The 12,607-nt window shown below is 38.9% G+C and overlaps 1 long non-coding RNA gene across 1 annotated transcript; it reads right to left on the minus strand.

Annotated features, from left to right (window-relative positions):
* Positions 1 to 3,609: 3,609 nt before the first annotated feature.
* On the minus strand, positions 3,610 to 7,371 carry LOC147751822 (uncharacterized). The gene is made up of 2 exons (XR_015315824.1): positions 7,271 to 7,371; positions 3,610 to 5,179 (listed from the first exon to the last, which is right to left on the minus strand). It is a non-coding gene; the product is annotated as an uncharacterized LOC147751822 (long non-coding RNA).
* Between the last annotated feature and the right edge of the window lie 5,236 nt (positions 7,372 to 12,607).

Genomic DNA, 12,607 nt, shown 5'->3' on the forward strand with positions numbered 1-12,607 from the left:
ATAGCAAAGGAAGTTAAGAGCCTGTTACGTCAGGGCAGATTAAATGATAGTGAAGCGTTGGACTCTTGTCAATAGCGGCGCAACCTCCAGCATTGTATATCTAGTACCCATCATTTACATCAAGTTGTTAAGAAGGTTGCCATATTTTATATTGGAATTGCAAAACGATGATTGGACCCTATTCGCTGTGCGAACAGGTTGAAACGAGTGAGAGAGAGGAGAGACATCCTCCTAGCGAGTTGATGCTACCTGTCAATTTTTCACTTAAAGATGTTACACTTCGGAGGGCGTTGCGACGTATGTTCTGTTCAGACGTATACGTGTCTGCGTTCGTTATTAACTAAGGTTACTCATCGCTCAGTGGGCAACAACACTATATTGCCATCAGCGAAGTTAGCGTTTATAACCTCCATCTCACCTGGCTAAGGACACAATGCGAATCAGAGTTCAATACGATTGCCCACCCACCCACCCACACATACATACGCACACGAATGATCGCCCTCTTGCGTGGAACATACAAGGGCTGCTGGAGCGGCCGCCGTGTAATGGATAATATCTATACTGTGAGGACCTAGTTCTGCGCCTAGATAAATCGAGGGTTCTTTTTCTTGGTGTAGTGGCATAATGCGATTTCTTTTCTCTCCCACAATGGCATGCGTCAAAATAACGTGTATCATATATTAGAACTGGGGAAGTTTAATGTAAGAAGCATACAATACATGCTGGCGCTATCGAGCCTTTTATCATAGCTTACAGTATGTCGTTTTTCCTCTGCTTATCACTAGCTATGTAAAAGCTTATCATATTCCTGCTTGAGTCAATCAAAAAAGTCTGCGGCATATCATGTCGTTAACGCTCCCGCCGATACGTACTACCACTGGTTATCTTCTTCTTCGAAGCGAATACCCACAAACAGACGCAAATATAGCGACAGTTTCGGAAATAGAAGACGGCGCGTGGTTACCCACAATTATTATTCTTATTATATATCTGTATACGTCCTATGTGCTAGTGAGTCTCTAAGTATGCGTACATGTCATCTCCGTCTGTAAGCGCTTGCTCGCTATTAAGAACATTTAGCCATTTTTTTTTATCGGGACATCGTTAACCGACGGTACAGCGATGCAGTGTCTACCGTACAGTAGTATTATCGTCCGTGTCATGCCAGGAAGAGGGGCATCCATTTGACAGGATGGAAAGGTGTACTGGGATGCCCTCTCTAGGTACAGTTATGGTATAGGGCGTTTGGCCCGACGAAGACTGCTAGCAGAGGTCCAAGGTCCAAGCAAAAGGAAAAGGAGCGTTGGCCTAGCTTGTCCTCCTACTACAAAAGAGAAGAACAAGAGACAAGAACCATACCGAGGGCGCGCGTCGTCCTAATGTGTCTATACTGGAGAAGGAAAATGAGAGCCTTATTTGGCTAGATATGAGCGAGCACTGGCGATAATGTCAGCTGTAGTTGCTTCTTACGGCCTGACTGCATAACGCTGCTGTGTATACCAACAAAAGTGATAGGTAGCTCAATGGACAGAGTATGCTTGTTCATCTATATTTTATATACATGTTGTGAATAGAGAAACGATATCGAGGTGCATCGGGAAGGCATTACTTCGGTTTACGCTACGGTTACTCTGTTTCTCCTGATGTACATACGAAATACCTTAGTGATACGAGCATGCATATGTAATTAAATTGCCTACGTACACGGGGTTCGAACAATGCTATATGTAAAGTGCATGTTAAATTTTTGTACAGCATCGACCGGCTCCCAAGAATACCTTGACCAACCAGAACTACAATTTGCTACGATCACCCCCATTACATCTTTTTAGTTTCATTATTTTATGTCTATTTTATTAACTAGATGTCAAACATATAACGTTAGGTGTAGGTTACGTAAGGAAACATATCTGCGACTTGCAGCGAGATCCGTTATACTTGTGTAAACCAAATAGCGTGTAATGTCAATAAGACAAATGAAATTATTTTTTATCTGCAGACCTATGTGTGCATAGCCTTAATTTAATCGCCGATGGCCGATTCGATTAAGATTAACACGCGATTAGGACACGCAAGCGCGCTTTATATGACTTTATGCGGTTTCTTGAATGGACACTCAGGACACACACAGGACAAACACGTCATACAGTTCTAGCGAAAAAAAAACACACTAAAATGGTCCTGGCTATAAAGAAACCCTTTGAAGACCTGGGATCAACTAGCCAGCCAGGCCGACCAAGATCCTATCCATCCACTTAGGCACTGTCAACGCCTTGTTCCCGTCGAAAAGCCTGTAATTGACAATTAACATTTATTCAGCAATATCTAATCCATTTGTACAGAAAGAAATTAAAATTTACTTCATTCAAAGCGTGAATCTTATCGAGAGATCAGTGTGGTTTCGATACATCAGCATCGATACACGATTTTATTAATTTCATTTTTTCAAAAATAATCGTCCTTAATAAATACGGTACGCTCACTTTGTTAAGACGCTTATCTTGTTGCTTTCGCTCTATATGTTCACTTTATGTGTTAAATTCTGCATCACTATATAATGTTCCATTTTTTTCCTGTAAGGTAAATAGCAAGATTTTTTACAACTGGGACAGTTTTCTATGAGGATGGCTCATCAAATTCTTATACGCTGTTAAAAACGGTGATGAGAGCGCGATGCCGTATAATTTGCGCCCTTTTACCGATCATATTGTAACAGCCTTACTGTATACAGCCAATATTGTAAAAAGTCATATTTTAGGCTATTCTACCAGTGGCCCATTTCTCCGTCCTACCATAGTTATGACCTTGTCCGTTTTCTTCATGTATATCTTGCGAGCTTTGAGAGCAGTCGCCAAACTGGTATTTGTTATAATAGCGGTATGTTAGAGCAGTCTTTAAATCGCCCAAATTCAATAAGCGCGTATGAAAAATGACATTTGAGTCATTTTTAAAAGTGAACCCTTATTTTCTAGTTACTAATGTTAACTAATCTTTTGCCTTTTATTATTAATAAGTTATCATTATATGTATAATGTAAAAGATCCCGATGTATGCCGATGCCTGTCCAATACCATATAAGAAACTGGTGTAAATTTACTACATCGCTTTTTACACTCAATTTTACATGAATTGATCGCCGTAACATGTGCTGTGTTCCAGCAGATCTATAGGTTCTATAAGTACTAACAACAGTTTCGTAAGAACATAGAACAAGGGCATTACGGCACCTTTCTGTGACAAACGTGCTTTCTCTATGAGTAATGTGTTTTATTTAAAACACGTCTAACCATTACCAATTTACAGATCCCTATCCGAGACAAGAGTCGTGCTCCTTCAGACTGTCATAACCGTTAAAATGTAATGAAATGGTATAAACATAAAATCATGTGTCTTAATTTATTATAATTTATATACTTTATATAGGTAATCGTTATTATTAGTTCTGTTTTATAGCGTCCAGGTTAATTACGTGGATTTACATAGGAAATACGGAGGCGAAATTTTCGTTCACTATTACGATCTTCACTATAGGCTGTAGCTACACCTCTGCCAAAAGATCTTGTCGTTTCAACCTTAAAATTACTGTATGTCAACTTAGCCAGTATGTTTACTTATTAAAAAGAATCTTTATTTAACCTATTATTTAATTTAGATCTATAACCGCACCCCTTGACGCCTGCGGTACCTGTAGGCTCGAGTTTATCCGGTACGTAATACTGAACGCCTGTCTTACCAAAATTTCTGGATTGGTCCTTCCCAGGTTGTTCACACGAACTAATTTATGTCTCGTCCATTAACAACAAAACGTAGTAGAAACCCTTTGGTCCTGCTTTTTTTTGTACTTTTGCAAACATCAATAAGGCATCAGAATAATTAAACGTTACCATTTAACTGAACCAATAATACGCAGTCCTCGAAATGATTGATCCGAGGAATAGCAAGTAGAATCTTAGAGCCTATGCTTAGTGCATTCCCACGTTGAATCACAGAATTTGGAGCCGCTTTAATAAAAATATTTGGTTCTATAATTGATTAATAAACTCAAGCTATAAATACACACACGACATGAATAGTGCCAGACAAGTAAAACTTTCGTTAGGGCTCGTTACGTTCTCCGCTGGACAGCTATGATGGGTCGGCATAGATGCGTGTATATTCAACGAACACGTAATTACTGTCGACCAGTTAATGTTAACCAATCGAGGCAGATTCCTTGCACTTTTTTCCCTGCACAAATAGCCATGAGGCTCAAATCACCCTATCAGAAAAAATAGTACAACAAGTAACAGATTTGTCTGGGAATGCAAGCCTTCTATGACAAAAGCCGTCTGCAAGAGCTAGTCTTCATTCTGTCTAGAGTATATTTTGGAAGTTAAACGCTTGCAGTCTGCATTCGGAGTCTTTCACTTTAGATGTTCAACTGGCGCCATCAAGCCCACCCGTAGTTGCCGTATGTGGGGTTACGTGGGGTGAGAATGACAACCAACAAAAGGTGTAAATAAGGTAAGTACGTCTCACAATGTCGGAATCCACTTTGTGCAGCTGCGTCGAAGCGAAACGTAGACACGTTGGCTGGTATTTCCTTTGGGAGCGGTTTGCGGGTTTCGCGTGGTCCCATCCTTTGTAAAAATGCGAAATCTTTTGGGTCAAGAGAACAACTTTAAACGGATTGCCCCACTTTCTCAAGCACACGGCAAAGCGAGCACGTACAAACAAACAGGCCACGTTCGCTGTACGATACGGAATTGCTTACACTAGCAACAACACTAGCTCGTGAAGGCTCGTGAAAAGGCGCGCATCCTAACGTCCGGTGGTCGACTGGCTTATCACTGAAGCCATAGAGCGAAATGGGGCGTCTACACTTGACGACGCCGGAGTGCTAAATAGAGCGAAGATGCAGAGAAACTGCGCGTATCTATCTGCGATAGACGGTGAAGGGATCGAAGGGATAGCACCGTACGCCACCTGTTTGCGTTTATAGCTAGGTACGCGTTCGAGATAAGGGCATGCGTCTGCGTTTTCGAAACGCAACAGTCAAATCACCGGCTCAGTAGGATGATCTCTATTTTTTCATTTTTCGTTTGAATGTCACGATAGGACCTAAACGAGGAGCACATACGTTGAGTACAAGATTGAATCCGCAGAAGATGGCCTAGGATGGGTTCGCAACCGAGTCCTACGGAAAAAGTATATCAGTTAGTCTTCCAATTTAGTCCTTACCTCTACTTAGATTATATGCAATAATGTTATAATATAACATTCTTGCTATATATATATATATATATATATATATATATATATATATATATCACATAAGATTCATCGTGATAACATTATTCATACCGTTTTCCTAATATTGAGGCCGAGTGACTGTGTACATTCAACATATGTGGTAATGAACTGCAGCGCAGATCGGCTTACTTTCAGGGTCTGTGAACATCCCGCCTGAAATATTTTTTTTTGCATATACTACGCAGACGCTCTGGTACATAATTATCCTATTAGTTTCTGCAATTGATACTAATCTCTCTGGTCTGAAGTTGATTTTATGCACATGCCCTATTTATCTGGAGGGGGCTGCCTCTTGCGCTGATATCCTTTGCCTATCTTGTGAACTGAAACGATTATACTATTATAAATTTTAATTCAAATGCCCTTTTCGCCTATGATAACACAACAAAATAAGGTTATATCCATTAGCTTTGCACGCTGGATCGTTTGCGTCAAAATCGTCATTAGCGCTTGCTACAGCATCGAGAGGAAACGTGATTACGAATTCTTCATTTAGATTAAATAATATGGTACGCTTACGGATGAAGATAAACATAGAACTTTCGATAACCTATTGCAGTTACCTCGCGGCAATTTTTCTTTATTCTAGTTCACAGCCTTATTATTAAAAATGCTGTTCTTCTCAATGAGCTTGATTCGTAGCGTGCGATCTTTCTGCTTGACAAAGTCAAGATATTGCTGGTTAAACTTGTCGATGAAAGGGACGGAAGTCGCTGCTTTAAGCCCCATGATCGGCATCACTGTATATTTAATGAATTCCAAAAAAAAGTTCAGCATATAGTATCAGCAATAGGGTGCAATTTTGTTGCGGACGGTCTGTACAATCCGTTGGCTTGAACGTCAAAGCGGAACGATCACAATTAAAATGAATATTGAAAAAACACTCGTAAGAAACGGCACATTAGGAAAATTAAAGACAATAATAGTCTGCGTCAGTTTTCAATTGTTAATGTAAATTGTTTTATAGGTTTGTTGGAAAAACTCCAGCCACAGTGGTTACAACAAAGATCAACAATGGCTAGATTTTCTAGCGCGGACAATACCGTAGAAGACTTACCCACAACACTGATCACTAAGCGCGTTAAAAATAGTAAAATACGTAACATATAATAACTATTTATTAGCTGTACATATGTACACACACAAAGTGAAACAAAAGTTTCCTGACCCTATATATATATATATACGAAACAAATTGGGAAAAGGTGTTTGTCGTAACGGGCTTGCATGGGTCGTGGTACTAGCCAATCCAGTTGTTCGTCTAAGAAAACAACAGACTCGTCTTGACGTCGTTTTCAGAGCTTGAACGAAGGTGAGCCATTATCTAATCATAACGCCCTGGATGCATCCTCACCAACGTTATAAACATCTTGAGTCACCCCAGATCAACAGTCTACTGTGTTCGCGGTCGAAAAGCACACGGCAAAGGAAAAATGGTGAAGATTCAATAATATGATAGTTCTCGTCCGAAAGGATAATTGGAAAAACGTTTCCGTTTTAACTAAAAAAAAAATAAGTGAAGCCATTTGATGTGTGATATCGCGGATTGTCTGCGGAAACCTCAGGTATCTGTCATGTATGGTAAAAGTCAGACAGATGCCCTCTGAAGACAATAGAGCTAGTAGATTTGACCGGTTCTGAGCGCTTCAAGAACGAAGAGGCAGGTTGTGTTCGAGGCTTCTCCGTCGGTAGATCCTCGATGCAAAAATGGACGGTGGAAATGATCGTCAGCTTGTTCACAATCGAATAAATGTGCCTATTGTGGATAGTGGTAAAGAGAGCTAAAGTTTCTATACATCTTTCAATGGAATCGCTACTGCAGCATCTTACACAGGTCGATTAATGCAGTATCGGCTGCTTAGGAACACAAACTCTTTATAGGATGAGCATATATCGATACAACCTTCAAAGTTAAACATCAGAAAAAGACTTTAATATAGATACCTTGTATATATATATATATAGCCCAACATACCGTATAGTTCGACTGTAGACTTGCGCGTTAAGGGTTGTGGTTTTTTTGAATGCCCACATCATTACTATTTCGTTGTCGCTACTTTTTAGTAACTCCGCTTCCATAATTCACTCAGTTTACGCGGATCCAATCCCGCTTTCCCATTAAAATCTCTCGATAATAACGCTGCCATGTTATAATTATCTCATCAGCTTGTTCTAATATTTGATTTATGCTACACACGAGTTTACATAAACTACGGCTTAATTGCGGATAGATACTTCTATATGAATCCGGTTGCAGTTCATTGATTATTACGTTGCACCCCCCTAATCACAGTGGCCATATTTCTACGATCGAGTACATTCCGTAGTTTGCACAAACGAGCCCATTGCCTAGTACATCTATTCTATATCCTGTTCCTGCAGCGACTAATTGTCCTGCCGGAATAAATGTCCCAATAAGTTGATTACTCTGTTGCAGTATACTTATCAATACTATGCATGTAACCTGCTGCTTGCAGAAGCTGAGCTTGATTTTGAAATCACTAATATAAACCGAACAAATTTTATCTTATTTAGCTTCAAAAATAGAGTGCACACGGCGCCAGGTTGATGCCTTTTCTCATTCCTGTTTACAGGCTTTCCTCATCCCTCACTGGAACGTGATTCCAATCTCAGTATCCCCTACACTCGAGTTTTCCGTCCAGTATTGCCGTTAATCATTGCATGAGACGGCTCGTTCCCACCACGCAACAGAGTCTTTCTATGCCCGGGTTCTAACCTAGACCACAGCGCGTCCTTAAGACTTGGATGCAAACACATTACCCACTATTATACCAATAGCAATACCCTACTGCACATACGCCGTTTCAATTAATCATATTACCCGCAAGAAATTATTGATACAATTGAGACGTATTATTCCTCATTGTAATGGTGTTATTTTATCGAATCACTTAATCATTAAACCAAAGCGGCGTTACGTGTTCTAGGAGAGTAAGGAATAATTCCCAGCAAGACGTCAAACGGCAAAATCCAAGGACGAACCTAAATAATTCACAGTTCATTAACTCTGAACCGTTTTCCATCAAACAATAACATGGCCAAAACATAGAGAATAAAATCCTGCGAATACGGTGTTGCTTCCATTTTAACGAACGACTTTTGATAAATTCGTGAAGAGACATTGAGAAAACTGCAAAAAACGACGCATTAAAATTACGCCTTAGGAGAAAAGGATTTTCCTCTCGAAGAAAAAGTATCCATTCATGTAATGCGCACATTTTCCGAAAATAAAACTCAGTTGAGGCTAAGTGGCCTATTCAACGAGGTCAGACAGATTAGCTGGACTTGCAGGCTTTATGTTAGATTAGGGCCTGCTGTACACTATACACCAATAGTTATCTCATCGCAGGTACACGTTGTTACAATTATATTGATCTGTTTGAATTTGATTCGTGTTATACGTAGCTAAATATAAGCTATGGGTTGATTGCGGGCCTATAGCTATGATATCTTAGCTTTTAGCATATCTCTAGACAATGATTATGGAGCTGTATAAGTACCCTCTTTTCTGAGTGTATGAGGAATGGGGACCCGTATCGAAATCGAGTGCGGTATATACTAGTATAGATATTACGGCTAGGTTATTGATCCTATTAAAGCTTTTCTTTCTTTTTATTACTTTCTTTCTCATAATAACAAATTGCATATATTAACCTAAGTGAAAATATAATGAACATCTAGTAGGTTCATCTAGTTCCTAGGACGTCATCAGGTTTTTTAATATGTTTATTTTTTTTTGTTTGTTAATAAATGGTTAATGTGTATATATATATATATACTGTATCCAGAAAAGATATATATGAATAAATATATAATATGTAACGTTAACTCTGTTTCCGAAACTCTACCTTCGAAATAATTAAAAAAAATAGTGATAAAAATGTACATAAAATTCCTTCATATTTTAGCATGTTTTTGGAATCATGAGATACTTTTTGTACAAGTTACAAGATATATACGAGGTACGAGACGCAAGTTTACTTAAGAAAGCAGTTAATTTTCGTCTTATTGTTGCATAGGTAAGCCACGAACATACGAAAATACGACCCACAAACTTTTTACTACTTTCTACCTAAACGGGTGACATAGCATGTATTGCATTCTTATTTAGCTTGTCGACCCAGCCTTTTTGTTGAGGTCAAAAAAAGGAACCCTTAAACAACCATTACCTGAGCTGCTCAGTCTTAGGATATTTATTTCCATTTGGAAAACGCAAATTTTGGATTGAGCTCATCGAAAGCTTCCGATAGAAATTACGAAATAGGCTTTTATATAGACTTCTAGGTAAAGCAAAATCGTCCGTTCAAGGACCACCCGTTTGGTTTTGGGTCCTCTTTTGACGCTGGACTATTTATTTTAGCTGTATAAAAGAATGTATTGCCTTCGTACTTAGCCCGTCAGTATCTTTGGTATGATTGGTGTGGAACGAGTCACCTCTAACAAAATGATACTTAATTTTTCAGGGACTATTTTTAATACAATTTATTACGCTAAAATGTATGCTAGATCAGCCGCTTTTACCTTTCTATTGGCACTTATCAGAAGTTCGCTCAAAAAACTTCTTGGAACAGGTTTCTGCCCCCGTTACTTTATGGTCGAAACAAACCCAACAACGGGTTTTTTTCTCTTTTCACTGCGAAGTGTCAATTTTAAGTAAAGGAGAATATGCTGTATTTCTATTTATTTATTTTATTCATTACCTATTGCTCGGCATCAAAAATGGGCACATTATGTAAGACTTTATTTCTTTTAATTAATTTTTGGCATTCTTTTCCAAAAAAAAGCAGCTGTCATTAAAATAAATATTTTTTTATTAACAGTCACTAGAAAATCGCTCAAAACCATTCTATGTTCCGTATTTGAACATTACCCTTTTTTCCAACTTTTTTTCCCAGTAGACTTATGAAATATCATTGTGACAGTATACCATCGTTTAGCAACGTGCTCCATGGCCACGCACTCAGAAAAATGCGCACCAGCCATTCAGATCACGGTGCCCTTTTCAAAATCATGCTATATCACACTTTCATTCTAATGTTACATAAATAAACCGATAAGATTTTTAGTCTTCTTCACGAGAAAATGTCCGCCGCCTCAATTTTCTAATTTAGAATGCTCGCTCTGAAACTGATGTCGTGTCTTCTTGTTATGTCACTGTCGTCACACAGTGAAAAGAGGTATAGAGACTTGCTTAGCTCATGTGGAGCTTTGGGAAGTATGAAAAAATCACCCCTACCATTTTTAAACAAAAATTTCCAGTTGGTGCCGAACATTTGGATACAGGAATATGCATAAAATTTCCAAAGAACACGGCGGAAGCTGTCAGTTGGTGCCCCCCAAAAATACCCTCTCTACGTATACCTCTACGCATTTAACGGCCGTTTTAAAAAAAGAATTTCACTAAAGTATAGATGACATCAGCTCGCCTAACATTTCCATGCACATGTATAAAAAAAAGTTCTTATAAAAACCTTAAAGAAAAAATTTTAAAAACTTATACCATGGTCGAACAGATACCACCACCGATAAAAGGATTTGACCCGCGTTGCATCCAGCTAAATACAATTTCTAATTCGATCGCAGATATATTCCCTGATAGTTATTTTGTCATAACTTGTTTGAGAGCGAGTTCTGTTACCTAATCCCTCTGTTTCCTGAATTCCCTTTTCGGCATTTCTGAATTCAGTAAATCTGTTCGTAACATTCATCTTGTCACACTTTGATATGTTCCCTTGGAACGTTTTGCCACCACACGGCATTTATCTCATGTACCTGGTCTTTACTTGACCTTTTTCACCATCTAATAAACTTCATTTGTTAATGTTGCAATCAGCGTAGCGTCCACCAGATTATACATCAACGACTACCCTGCGTCACCAAGCCAGTTCCACCTTTGGAGTTACGTTATTGGCCTGCTCTAGCAGGAACGAAATTGGTTTTGAGTTTTGCGTCCGGTATCGCCGTTAGATCAAACGGCAGCGCGAGTCTTTCTATCCATGTCCGGGTTCGAGCCCAGGTGGTCCCTAAAGTTTGTAGTCAAATACGTGACCCATTAAGCTATCACAACGACAGAACCAGCGAAGCATAAACTCTACTTCGATTACTTTTGTAGTAATTGCGTTACGTCTTTTTTTCAGATCCTGCATCACCGAATCGGAGTGTTTCGTTATAGTAAATCTATTTGTTTGATTCGGTCAATTTGTTAGCGACAAACCCTCTCGTTCTTCTGTTCCGACTATAGCTATCATGTCAATGTGCTTTAATATTTGATTCTTGTTATACTCAGCTTGAGCCCTGCCCTATTAATTCACTCATCTTGTAGCTATCCGAGAGCAGTAATCGTATTCCATTATCTTTACTCGCATTATTTTCGAGCACTTACTCCATAACCCTGGTTTAATAATTAAGTTTTTCACTAAAGGCCCCTAATTTAATCGATTCGTGTCCGTTTTGGTATAGGCTATAGGTTTCTGGCCTCCTAAGTAAACGTCATATGAATGAACTTTTTGGAGTCGTCGGCGATTTAACAAGACGTTTCGACGGAATACGTAACATTAGCGCTCCGAAGTATATCCGACAAAAAGGAAACGTATGCAAATTGGACTTGTCAACATTTATTATGTAAATCGAACAGTTCTGTTTCAACCTACTCAAAAGTAACTTTATATTCACCTTTTAACTTGGATGGATGGGTGCCTTTGTGGCTGAAATCCCGGACGCAGGAAATATTCTATCGTATCTTCGTAAGGATCCTATATTTAATTACAGGTTATTTTACAGATGAAACGATCAACTTACAGATTATTTGTGCAATTGAAGTAATGTTTTCAAAGTTTGTTCTCTAATAGCGAAGTTTTCAAGGTTTCTTATTTTGAAATCGACTTGTATTACCCTTTCAAATGTACCGTTCTCTTATCGCTTTATTCATTACTGTTTCTCAACCCTAAATATACCAATAGAGCACTACTATCCAGTGAGATAGAAAAACGTACAGGCAATAACATTCCTCTGAGGGTAGCGTTAGCGAACCCTAGAACAATTTGCGTCAGGTTATTGGAAAACGGGTGTAATTAAGCCGATTGAGTCATTCAACAGAAGTCAAACAGTGCGTGATCGTAGCTGGTAAGAACTACTAGACGTTTAGATTGACGCACAGTCCTATCACACTCTCGTAAGCATAGCCAATCATTAACCCTTCACCCCGTAGGTGAGTGCAGATTTCGGGAATTGGTTCTTGTTCATGATATTTCGCCTGATATTAAGTAAAATACAAGTGGTACAGCAGCGAACG

This window comes from Varroa jacobsoni, unplaced genomic scaffold, assembly GCF_002532875.2.
Source record: "Varroa jacobsoni isolate VJ856 unplaced genomic scaffold, vjacob_1.0 contig03124, whole genome shotgun sequence".
NCBI classification, from domain to species: Eukaryota; Metazoa; Arthropoda; class Arachnida; order Mesostigmata; family Varroidae; genus Varroa; species Varroa jacobsoni.